Here is an 11,140-nt window from a genome sequence, read left to right as displayed (position 1 = left end):
GAAGGAATTGCATAAAGCAATCCAAGACCTAAAAGTGGAAGGAGAAACAATAAAGAAAAACACAAAAGGAGGCAAAACAGGAAATGGAAAACCTAGAAACGATGTCAGGAACTACAGATGTAAGTATTGCCAACAGAATACAAGAGATAGAAGAGAGAATCTCAGGTGTAGAAGATACCATAGAAGAGATTGACAGGACTGTCAAAGACAATTCAAAACATAAAAACTCCTAACCTAAAACATACAGAAAATTCTGGACACAATGAAAGGACCAAATCTAAGAATAATTGAAATAGAAGAGAACAAAGATTCCCAACTCAAAAGACCCAAAAATGTTAACAAAATCTTAGAAGAAAATTTCCCCAACCTAAAGAAAAAGATGGCCATAAAGGTACAAGAAGTCTATAGAATACCAAACAAATGGGACCAAAAAAGAAGATCCTCTCATCACATAATAATCAAAACACTAAATGCACAGAACAAAGAAAGAATATTAAAAGTTGCAAGGGAAAAGGGCCAAGTAACATACAAAGGCAGACTTATCAGAATTATACCAGACTTCTCAACAAAGACTATGAAAGCTAGAAGAGCATGGTCAGAGGTCACACAGACTCTAAGATAACACAAACGCCAGGCCAGGTTATTATAACCATCAAAACTATCAATCAACATAGATGGAGAAATCAAAAATATTTTAGGACAAAACAAAATTAAAATGGGATCTATCTACCAATCCAGCTTTACAGAGGATCCTAGAAAGAAAACTACAACACAAGCAAGGTACCTACACCAAAGAAAAGATATTAAGCGTCTCACAACAAAACGAAAAGGGGAGAACCGCAAGAACATAAAGCCACCTACAAAAACAAATATAATGGGAAGTAACAGTTATCTGTCTTTAATATCTCTCAGAATTAATGACTCATCTATAAAAAGACATAAGCTAATAGATTGGATATTCAAACAAGATCCAGCATTTTGCTGCATACAAGAAACCCACCTTAATAACAAAGACAGACTCTATCTCAGAGTAAAAGGATGAAAACGTTCTTCTAAGCAAATGGTCCCAAGAAACAAGCTGGATTTGCCACCGTAATATCCAATAAAATAGACTTTCAACCAAAAGTTATCAAGCATGATGAGGAAAGACACTTCATATTCATCAAATGGAAAATCCATCAAAAGAAAGCCTCAATTCTGAACATCTATGCCTCAAATACAAGGGCACCCACATTCATAAAAGTAACTTTAGGGAAGCTCAAAACACACATTGAACCATACAAAATAATAGTGGGAGACTTCAACACTGCACTCTCACCAATGGTCAGGTCATTGAAATAGAAACTAAACAGAGACACAGTGAAACTAATTAATAGAAGTTATGAACCAACTGGATTTAACAGATAGCTACAAAACATTTCACTCTAAAACAATACGCCTTCTTCTCAGCACCTCATGGTACCTTCTCCAAAATTGACTATATAAGTGGCTACATAACAACCCTCAACCAATACAAGAAGATTGAAAAAATCTCATGCATCATATCAGACCACCATGGCCTAGGGCTGGTTTTCAATAAAGTAAAAACAACAGGAAGCCCACATACACGGGAGAACTGAACAACTCTCTACTCAATGATAACCTGGTCAGGGAAGAAAGAAATTAAAGACTTCCTGGAATTTAATGAAAATCTTGACAAATCATACCAAACTTATGGGACACAATGCTAAGAGGAAAATTCATACCACTAAGTGCCCTGGTAAAGAAAGGAGAAATCCTACACTAACAATTTAACAGAATATCTGGGAGCTATAGAACAAAAAGAAGCAAACTCACACAAAAGGAGTAAACAGCAGGAAATAGTCAAATGTAGGGCTGAAATTAATCAAATAGAAATATAGAGAACAATACAAAGAATCAACAAAACCAAAAGCTGGTTCTTTGAAAGAATCAACAAGATAGATAAACCTCTAGCCAAACTAACTAAAGAGCCCAACGGCAGTAAAATCAGAAATGAAAAGGGAGACATAACAACAGAAACAGAGAAATTTAAAAAAATCATCAGATCCTACTATAAAAGCCTATACTCAACAAAACTGGACTATCTAAATGAAATGGATGCTTTTCTAGACAGATACTAAAGTTAAATTAAGAGCAGGTAAATTATCTAAATAGGCTGACGTCCCATAAGGAAATAGAAGAAACCATTAAGAACCTCCCAACCGAAAAAAGCCCAGAGCCAGACACCAATATCCCTCAAACTATTCCATAAAATAGAATCAGAAGAAACACTAATTCATTCTATGAAGCCACAATTACTCTGATACCTAAACCATTCAAGAACCTAACCAAAAAAGAGAACTACAGATCAATCTCACTTATGAGTATCAATGCAAAAATACTCAATAAAATTCTTGCAAACTGAATCCAAGAAGACATCAAAACCATCATTCACGATGATTAAGTAGGCTTCCTCCCAGGGATGCAAGGTTGGTTCGATATAGGAATATAATTAACATAATCCACTACATAAACAACCTCAAAGAAAAAAATCACATAATCATCTCCGTAGATACAGAAAAGGCATTTGACAAAAAATAATACTTCTTCACGTTAAAAGTATTGGAGATATCAGAAATTAAGGCCCAGACCTAAACATAATACAAACAATTTACTGCAAACCAACAGCCAATATCAAATTAAATGGTGAGATACTTAAAGCAATTCCACTAAAGTAGGGAAGATAAGGATGCCCACTCTCCCCATATCTATTCAATATAGTACTCGAAGTGCTAGCTAGAACAATAAGACAACAAAAAGAGATCAAGGGGATACAAATTGGCAAAGAAGAAATAAAGGTATCACTATTTGCCGATGATATGATAGTATACATAAGCGACCCCAAAAATTCTACCAGAAAACTTCTCCAGCTGATAAACAACTTCAGTAAAGTGGCCGGATATAAAATTAACTCAAACAAATCAGTAGCTGTTTTTTTTTTATACAAACAATAAGCAGGCTGAGAAAGAAATTAGGGAAACAACTCCCTTCAGAACAGCCATATATAATATGAAATATCTTAGGTAACTCTAACCAAACCAGTGAAAGATCTGTGTGACAATAACTTCAAGTCTCTCAAGAAAGAAATCAAAGAAGATCTCAGAAAATGCAGAGGTCTCCCATGCTCATGGATTGGCAGAATAAACATAGTTAAAATGGTCATCCTACCAAAGACAATCTACAGATTCAATACAATCCCCATCAAAATCCCGACACAATTCTTTAAAGACATGGGAAAAGCAATTCTCAAATTCACCTGGAAAAACAAACAAACAAAAAACAAACAAACAAACAAACAAAAACCAGAATAGTGAAAACAATTCTCAAGAATAAAAGAACAGCTAGGGGGAATCGCCATCCCTGACCTCAAGCTCTACTACAGAGCAATCATGATTAAAAACTGCTGGTATTGGTACAGAGTTGATCATGGAATAGAATTGAAGACCCAGAAATAAAACCACACCCTTATGCACACTTGATCTTTGACAAAGTGATCAAAGCCAAAAATATACAATGGAATGAAGAAAGGATCTCCAAATGATGCTGGTCTCACTGGCTGTGTGTATGTAGAAAAATAAAAGTAAAACCATATTTGTCATCTTGCACAAAGCTCAAATCCAAGTGGATCAAGGACCTCAACATAAAACCAGATACACTCAATCTAATAGAGAGAATGTGGGAAAGAGCCTTGAACTCACTGTCCCAGCCGGGGTACATGGGGCATCCTAAACAGAACTCTAATGGCTCAAACTCTAAGATCAATATTTGATAAATGGGACCTAATGAAACTGGAAAGCGTCTGCAAGACAAAGGACATAGTCAATATGACAAATCAGCAACTTACAGACTGGGGAAAAAATCTTCACTGACCTTATATCCAATAGAGGGATGATATCCAAAATATATAAAGAACTCAAGAAGCTAACCACCAAAAACCCAAACAACCCAATCAAAAAATGGGGTATAGAACTAAACAGAGACTTTACAACAGAGGAATCTCAAATGGCTGAGAAGCACATAAAGAAATGTTCAAAGCCCTTAGTAATCAGAAAAATGCAAATCAAAATGACCCTTTAAAACCTATGGTGACAATACCTGTTTGACAAAGATGTGGAGAAAGAGGAACACTCCTCCATTGCTGGTGGGATTGAAAACTGGTACAACCATTCTGGAAATCAATTTGGAGGATTCTCAGAAAATTGAAAATCGATCTACCTGAAGACCCGGCAATACCATTCTTGGGCAATTACCTAAAAGATCCCTACCATGCCACAGGGGCATGTGTTTCACTATGTTCATAGCAGCCTTATAACAACCCAGATGTCCCATAACAAAAGAATGGATACAGAAAAGGTGGTCCATTTACACAATGGAAACTACTCAGCCATTCAGAAGGAGGACATCCTGACTTTTGCAGGTAAATGGATAGAACCTCCTGAATGAGGTAACTCAGACCCAAAAGGACATGCATGGTAAGTACTCATTAATAAGTGGACATTAACCAAAAAAAAAGTACAGACTACCCAAGGTCCAGTCCACACAACTCAAAAAGGTCAACAAGCTGAAGGGCCCAAGAGAGGACACCTCAGTCTCAGTCCCACATGGGAGGGAGAAGAAAGTAACCACCAGGGGGAGGGAGGGAGAGACCTGGAAGGGGAAGGGGAGAGTAGGGGGAGAGAGGAACATGATCTGGTACTGAGTGGCAGAAAAGGACTGAAACCTTGTGGTCCAGCAGAAAGAATGGAAATGGGCTACCTCGGGAGGAAGAGGTTGGAAGGACCCTCCAGAATGTACCAGACACCTGGGAGGTGAGAGACTCTCAGGACTCAAAGAGTACTAGATGAATGTCCCACAGTGGAGAGAAGGAACTTGTAGAGCCCACCTCCAGCAGAAAGACAGGGCATCAAGTGGGGGATAGAGTTGCTATCCCATAGCCAAAACTCTGACCCATAATTCTTCCTGTCTGAAAGAAATGCAGGGAAGGAAATGGAGAAGAGCCTGAGGAAAAGAAGGTCCAGTGACAGGCCCAAAGTGGGATCCAGACCAAGGGGAGGCCCCAAGGCCTGACACTATTACTGAAGCTATGGGGCATTCACAAAAAGGACCTATCATGACTGCCCTCCGAAAGACCCAACAAGCAGCTGAAAGAGTCATATGCAGATATGTGCACCCAACCAATGAACAGAAGCTGCTGACCTCTGTGGTTGAATTAGGGGAAAGCTGGGAGAAACTGAGGAGGAGGGTGACCCTGTAGGAGGATCAACAGTCTCAATTAACCTGGACCCCCAACATCTCTCAGACACTGGATTTGCATACACCAGCTGAAATGAGGACCCCAACACATATATAGCAGAGGACTGTGGGGTCTGGGTTCAGTCAGAGAAGATGCTCCCAACCCCCAAGAGACTGGAGGCCTCAGGGTGTTTAGAGGTCTGGTGGAGTGGGTGTGGTGGGAACATTCTTGTGGAGACAGGGAGCTGGGAAGATGTATGGGATTTTGGACACTTAGAGGGTGGACCAGGAGGGGAATAAAATCTGGAATGTAAATAATGATGATGATGATGATGATGATGATGATGATGATGATGATGATGATGAAATAAAATAAAATAAATGTAACCTATTAATGCCAGGTTGACCCTCTATATAATATACAAAAATATGTAATCTTTATTAGATTAAATGAAACATAGTACAGATAGCATTGTCTACAGGAGTGCCAACTGAATGAACAAGTTACTCTAACTGTGCTTGGAGAAGCCAATCACATAGTCAGCAATTGCTACCAATTCAGCATGTTATGTGATAATGCAATGCTTACTATATGGCAAAACAGAGAAAGGCCCTATAGAGCAGACAGGTACAAGCCACCAAATACCATTAGTATTTGTACTTAAAAGTATGGGAAAAGATACAAATCAGGTAGCCTCACTTTGTATGTAAACTGTTTATTTGAGCAATAAAAATGACAAAAGGTCAGGGAAGCTATTGTGGCAGTCAAAGAGGGTTAGTGTGGTGGCCTAGGAAGGAAGGCTAGTCATTGAATAAAGATAAGACAGGGGGTGTATTCCCAGAATACTCTTAAACTACATCAATAGTCAATGAATAGAGGGCATTGAAAGGGGTATTGTGTGATTCCACTGGTGTTATGTCATAGATAGCCCATGGGCTTAGTAGCTGATGGAAGCCCCATTTGAAAGCCAGCAGTGACCAATTAGCAATGTAACTTGATAAATGGAAGCTACTGGGTCCTTTTTAAAAATTATGCATTATTTTTACTTGTGGAATGTATGTGTTTGTGTGTGACATGTATGCAGGTTCTTATGGAGGCCAGAAGATGATGCTGGATCCCTGAAGCTGGAGATAAATGTCATTGAGAGTCTCCTGCGGTGGATGCTGGGATTCAAACCTTGGTCCTCTGGAGGAACAGAAAATGCTCTTAACTAGTGAGCCATCTCATCACCCTCGGACTAGAGAGCTTTACTATAAATATACTCCATAAACAGTAAGTCATCTTCATCATTAGGTGGCATAGCTGTGACTAATGACTGTCACCTTACCTAGTCCATTGAAGAATAAAAATGAAAACAAAATTCACACTAAAGTATTACTAAGTTGATCCTAAATATATATCCTCAGATATATTGTTATTGTTCCTGAACATCAGGTTTAGACACTGATTAATGGAACACAGTATAGAAAGGACATACAAACACAGGCTGTGTGTTCCTGCCATGTTACTCTCTAGTTGTGTGAGCTCAGTGTCCTGGTTTGGCCTCTGCATGCCTCAGTCATGTATGTGCTGAGTAAGTGCTCAGGAAATTATTACAAAAAAAACCAGATTGTCTCCAAGGTATTCTTACCATATAGAGGGCACTGAAACTTTTATGAAAAAAAAGAAGACAATCTTTATGTATTTTACCTGCATGTTTGTGTCTATATAAAGTGTAATCTTGGGGTTGGGGATTTAGCTCAGTGGTAGAGCGCTTGCCTAGCAAGCGCAAGGCCCTGGGTTCAGTCCCCAGCTCCGAAAAAAAGAAAAGGAAAAAAAAAATAAAGTGTAATCTTAAATTTACTTAAGCATTATAAACTTTTTAATCCCAGTTAGATATTTCAAAAATATATGCTGAGAATGTTACAAGTTGATTGTGACTAACCCTTAAAAAATCTAGTCCTTGGAAAAATTATTATTAACTATACTTTTTTTTCCTCTTGAAATTGTGGAACACAGCCTTTTTTGTTTTTCTTTTTTAGGATGGACATGGTTGCATCAGGCATTCTGGAGTCTCTGGAGCTTACTATCCTAAGAAGTCAAGTCCTTGTACAGGCATGTGACTGAGGATGGGCATTGCATGCTTTATGGCTCAAGAGTAGTTGGGAACAAATATTTTAGGATCACAAGTGTTCTGGTGATGAGCTATGTAGTCAGGCCTAGTAATAAGACAGGCTGGCTCCTTGATAGAATTCAGATTAGCAGTGTAGGAGACTAGGCCTAAGAACTGCCTGAGTCCAGGCAAGCCCAGGCATGCAGTTACTAGAAAGAAAAGAAAAGAAAAGAAGAGGAGAGGAGAGGAGAGGAGAGGAGAGGAGAGGAGAGAAGAGAAGAGAAGAGAAGAGGAAAGAAAAGAAAAGAAAAGAAAAGAAAAGAAGAGAAAAGAAAAGAAAAGAAGAAAACAAACAAAGCAGGCTTCTGGGAGCTCTTCAAAAACTAGAAGCTACACAGTCATCCAACCTGAAGCAGGGACGCTGGGTCAGCAAGTTTCCAGACTTCCTTATTAATGGAATGTCCTTAAAGATGGAGTAAGATAGAGGTCAACTACCCCAAAATCCTGTGATGTGTTTTAAGTCTAGCCTGTATGATGGCCTCTCCATTTTTCTGAAAACAAAACTGGATCTCCTTGTAGGATGGATAGATCTGATTAAGATAGAATGTGGCGAGGGACTACACAGGGGTTTTCTCATGAAAAACAAAGGCAATAATTTGGTAGTTTATTATAACTTATTATGGAAGTGCATGTGCTGAAGGACTTAGCGACCATGTGTCAAAGTGCTGGAAAGGATACCATGAATGGTGTTAATTTCCTGAAGCAGCAATGTTAATTTACATTATAGTAGTTTAATTTGAAAATAATAAAAATGGAAGTGCAATTTCATTTTAGATCATAGGAGAGTTAGGATGCATATATTAAAAAATTAAGTAATTATCTTTTTAAAAGTGTCCAATTGGCAGTGTCAATGACATTGCTAATTATGAATGCATAATTAAAATGAAACATAGCATTTATTGTGTGCATGAATTAAATATACTTAATATATTCCACTGTGAGAAACAGCCCAATTTCTTCTTATTCTTGTCCTGTGTGTCAATCATACACTCACATTTCAGTTACTTTGGTTCCTTTCAAACACATTTCCTTGTGATAATTACAGACTTTGCTCTCTGATTCTGTAAACCTACACTCTCTACAGATGCACAGAGGAAGTAAGGAAGCTACTGTAGTATAAGGGGAAACTTCTGGATTGTGTTTCTTTACATAAAGGCTTAGTTTTAAGTTTTATCACTTGGTCAAAAGTAATTTTAAAAAGCCTACATAGAAAAAATATCACATTGCTTTGTCTCTCCCAACATGCCTTTCAACTTATATGCTGAGAACTATAATTTCAAGACAAGTGGGAGTCTAAATAGAGTGACACATCCATTCTTTCAAATAGTCCTTTACTGAATTCACTGCTATATAAGTCACAAAAAGATAATTATTAATTAGTTTTTATAATGAAAATTACACATACATTTTAGTAGATTGAGATTATTAGCTATAGCTTCAGAAATAATTTTTGCCTGATATGAAATTGAAAGGAAAATTTACTTAGCAAAACACAGAAGTTTTGGAATGAATGGTGATCTATATAACTGCATAATTAGCCCAAATCTTTTAATATTCATTAAGATTCCCAACCATAGCCATAATCCACTAGTCTTTAGCTTTCTCTGGCAATAATAACATGCATGTTCAGTCTGCCTTAAGTTGCTTGTTTATGGCAGTACCTATGGATATTTCCACTGAGATCCTCAAAGTTTATTTTGTTTACATAATTTGGCTCCTTTCCAGACTTATGTGAACAGTAACCAATCCAAAAAACAAACAGGCGGAAATGTCTTTGAATAGAATTCTTTTACCATAGAGTCATGCATACTTCCATTCAGTAAAGCCAACAACTGAATTCCTGAAGTAGGCAGTTCAAGAATAGTTTTTTTTTACTCTTTTTTAACTCAGGTGGGATTAAAGAAAATGAATTTCTATTCAAACAGGAAAAGAAAGGGGAACCACAAGCTTCACAGGGGTCTTAAAAACACACACAGGATGGGGGTTATTCAAACTATTGAATGTTAGTAACACAGATGAATAACAAAAACCTAAAAAGGAATTTATTATCCACTTAGACTAAAATACTTAAGTGCAACCAATTAAGGAGCTGATGTAAACACTGGGTAAGGAGAAAAACATGATTGTACCAATAAGACAACCAGTTTTAAGAGCCCATTTTTATTATATGCTGAGAAAGGAAAAAAAGTGTAACAAATAGGTCTGAAGAACTGAGCTCTAGAAACCTCTCTCAGTCAACCTACCAGACACATTGACAGCCCAACAATCAGACTGTGATGGTTCTGTACAGAACAGTAGAGATACAAGACTGGTCCTATGAAGAGTCCTGAGTCAGGTTTCACACTTGGGTCAAACCATCACTAAGATTGCCTTTTGGATGATTCTGCCTCTAAGCTCAACTAGTTTCACAAAATGGAAAATAAAAGACTGCATCTAGATAAAATGTATGATTATGTAGATAAATCCAATTTTAAAACCCCAATTAAAGAACAGATCTTCCTATCTGTGGTGCAATTTGCTAAAACCTATCTATGTATGGTTTCTAGCATCCAGGATGATCATAGGACTGCACCTCTGCATCCACCTTTTCACTCTTGTCATGTCTCAAGGTTGATCCAGAAGGACTTAACAGATTACTAAGGTTAAAATGGAGGAGAAAACTGCATTAGATAAGCCAGGCCTTGTCAATGCTGCTAAGTAGAGCCAGATGTTTTAACAACTGTTCAAATTATTTGGTAGCATCCTCATTAGGAAGAAAATTAATTTACACAATTCATTTGAGCTAAGCAGACATTTATAAAATTCAAAGAATCCAACGTTTCCCATGGGAAGAGAAAAACAATCTGGTTCCAATCTGCGCCTGCTCTCCATACAGCTTCCCATCTACCGCAGTAATTTCCCAGGAGAGCTAACATTGAGGAGTACATATAATTCAGAGTTGCTCACAGCAAAGGGAAGGCAGTCCACTCTCTCAATCCCGAGCTATTTTCTATACTTGCTTCTTCATCTAGAAAATGTTTTTGTTATTAATGAAAAGGAATCATATCTTTGAGAGTTTTAAGTAATATTAAAGAGTGTATTTTATAATATTATATCCCATTGTTGTTAGAAAAACATGCTCTAAGATCAATTAAATAAATTTCTTCATCATTTCTCCCACTTTCTTTTTGGTGATTTTGAATGAGTCACTTAAAATGTGCCTTGGTTTTCTTATTCTGTAAATGTCAATATTTCATGTACCTAGCACATACAATTATTATTAAGAATTCTACCATGAAATATGAAGTATATATAAAGCATTAAGATCATTTCTTCAAACAGAATAATCTTTCAATAAGCGTTAGCTATTTTTTTGTTTTCACTATCCATAATTTTAACTCAATATTGTTTCATATCCAAGAAGGCTTTATCTGTTTTGTAAAACTCTAGTCAGGTCCACTTATGCTCTTACAAAACTATTGACTATGAAGCTATACTTAGAATTTCTCAGCACTTTGCAATAATTGCTCTAACCAAAGATGATCCTATGGGCATTCTATGTGAGCAAACAGGTGTCTTCCAGAAAATTTCTAGACTTACACAGGCAAAATACATCACCTATTGCTTCAGATTACCCCCACCCCCTGCTTTGGTCACTAATTGTCATATAATAAAAGACCCCAAACACAATATTAGCAAAATCATTGAGTATTTAT

At 37.2% G+C, this 11,140-nt stretch overlaps 1 long non-coding RNA gene across 2 annotated transcripts; it reads left to right on the top strand.

Annotated features, from left to right (window-relative positions):
* The first annotated feature begins 322 nt into the window (after window positions 1–322).
* On the top strand, window positions 323–8,385 carry LOC148005200 (uncharacterized). Of its 2 annotated transcripts, none has more exons than XR_015623005.1 (3): window positions 323–4,477; window positions 6,378–6,565; window positions 7,315–8,385. It is a non-coding gene; the product is annotated as an uncharacterized LOC148005200 (long non-coding RNA). The 2 variants fall into 2 exon arrangements; XR_015623003.1 differs by having other exon boundaries at window positions 3,123–4,532.
* The last annotated feature ends 2,755 nt before the right edge of the window (window positions 8,386–11,140 follow it).

The sequence above is a fragment of the Rattus norvegicus genome, chromosome 6 (genome assembly GCF_021556685.1).
Source record: "Rattus norvegicus strain SHRSP/BbbUtx chromosome 6, alternate assembly SHRSP_T2T, whole genome shotgun sequence".
Classification (NCBI taxonomy): Eukaryota; Metazoa; Chordata; class Mammalia; order Rodentia; family Muridae; genus Rattus; species Rattus norvegicus.
The sequence above is the reverse complement of the archived record's forward strand: the minus strand, read 5'-3'. Positions and strand labels throughout refer to the sequence as shown.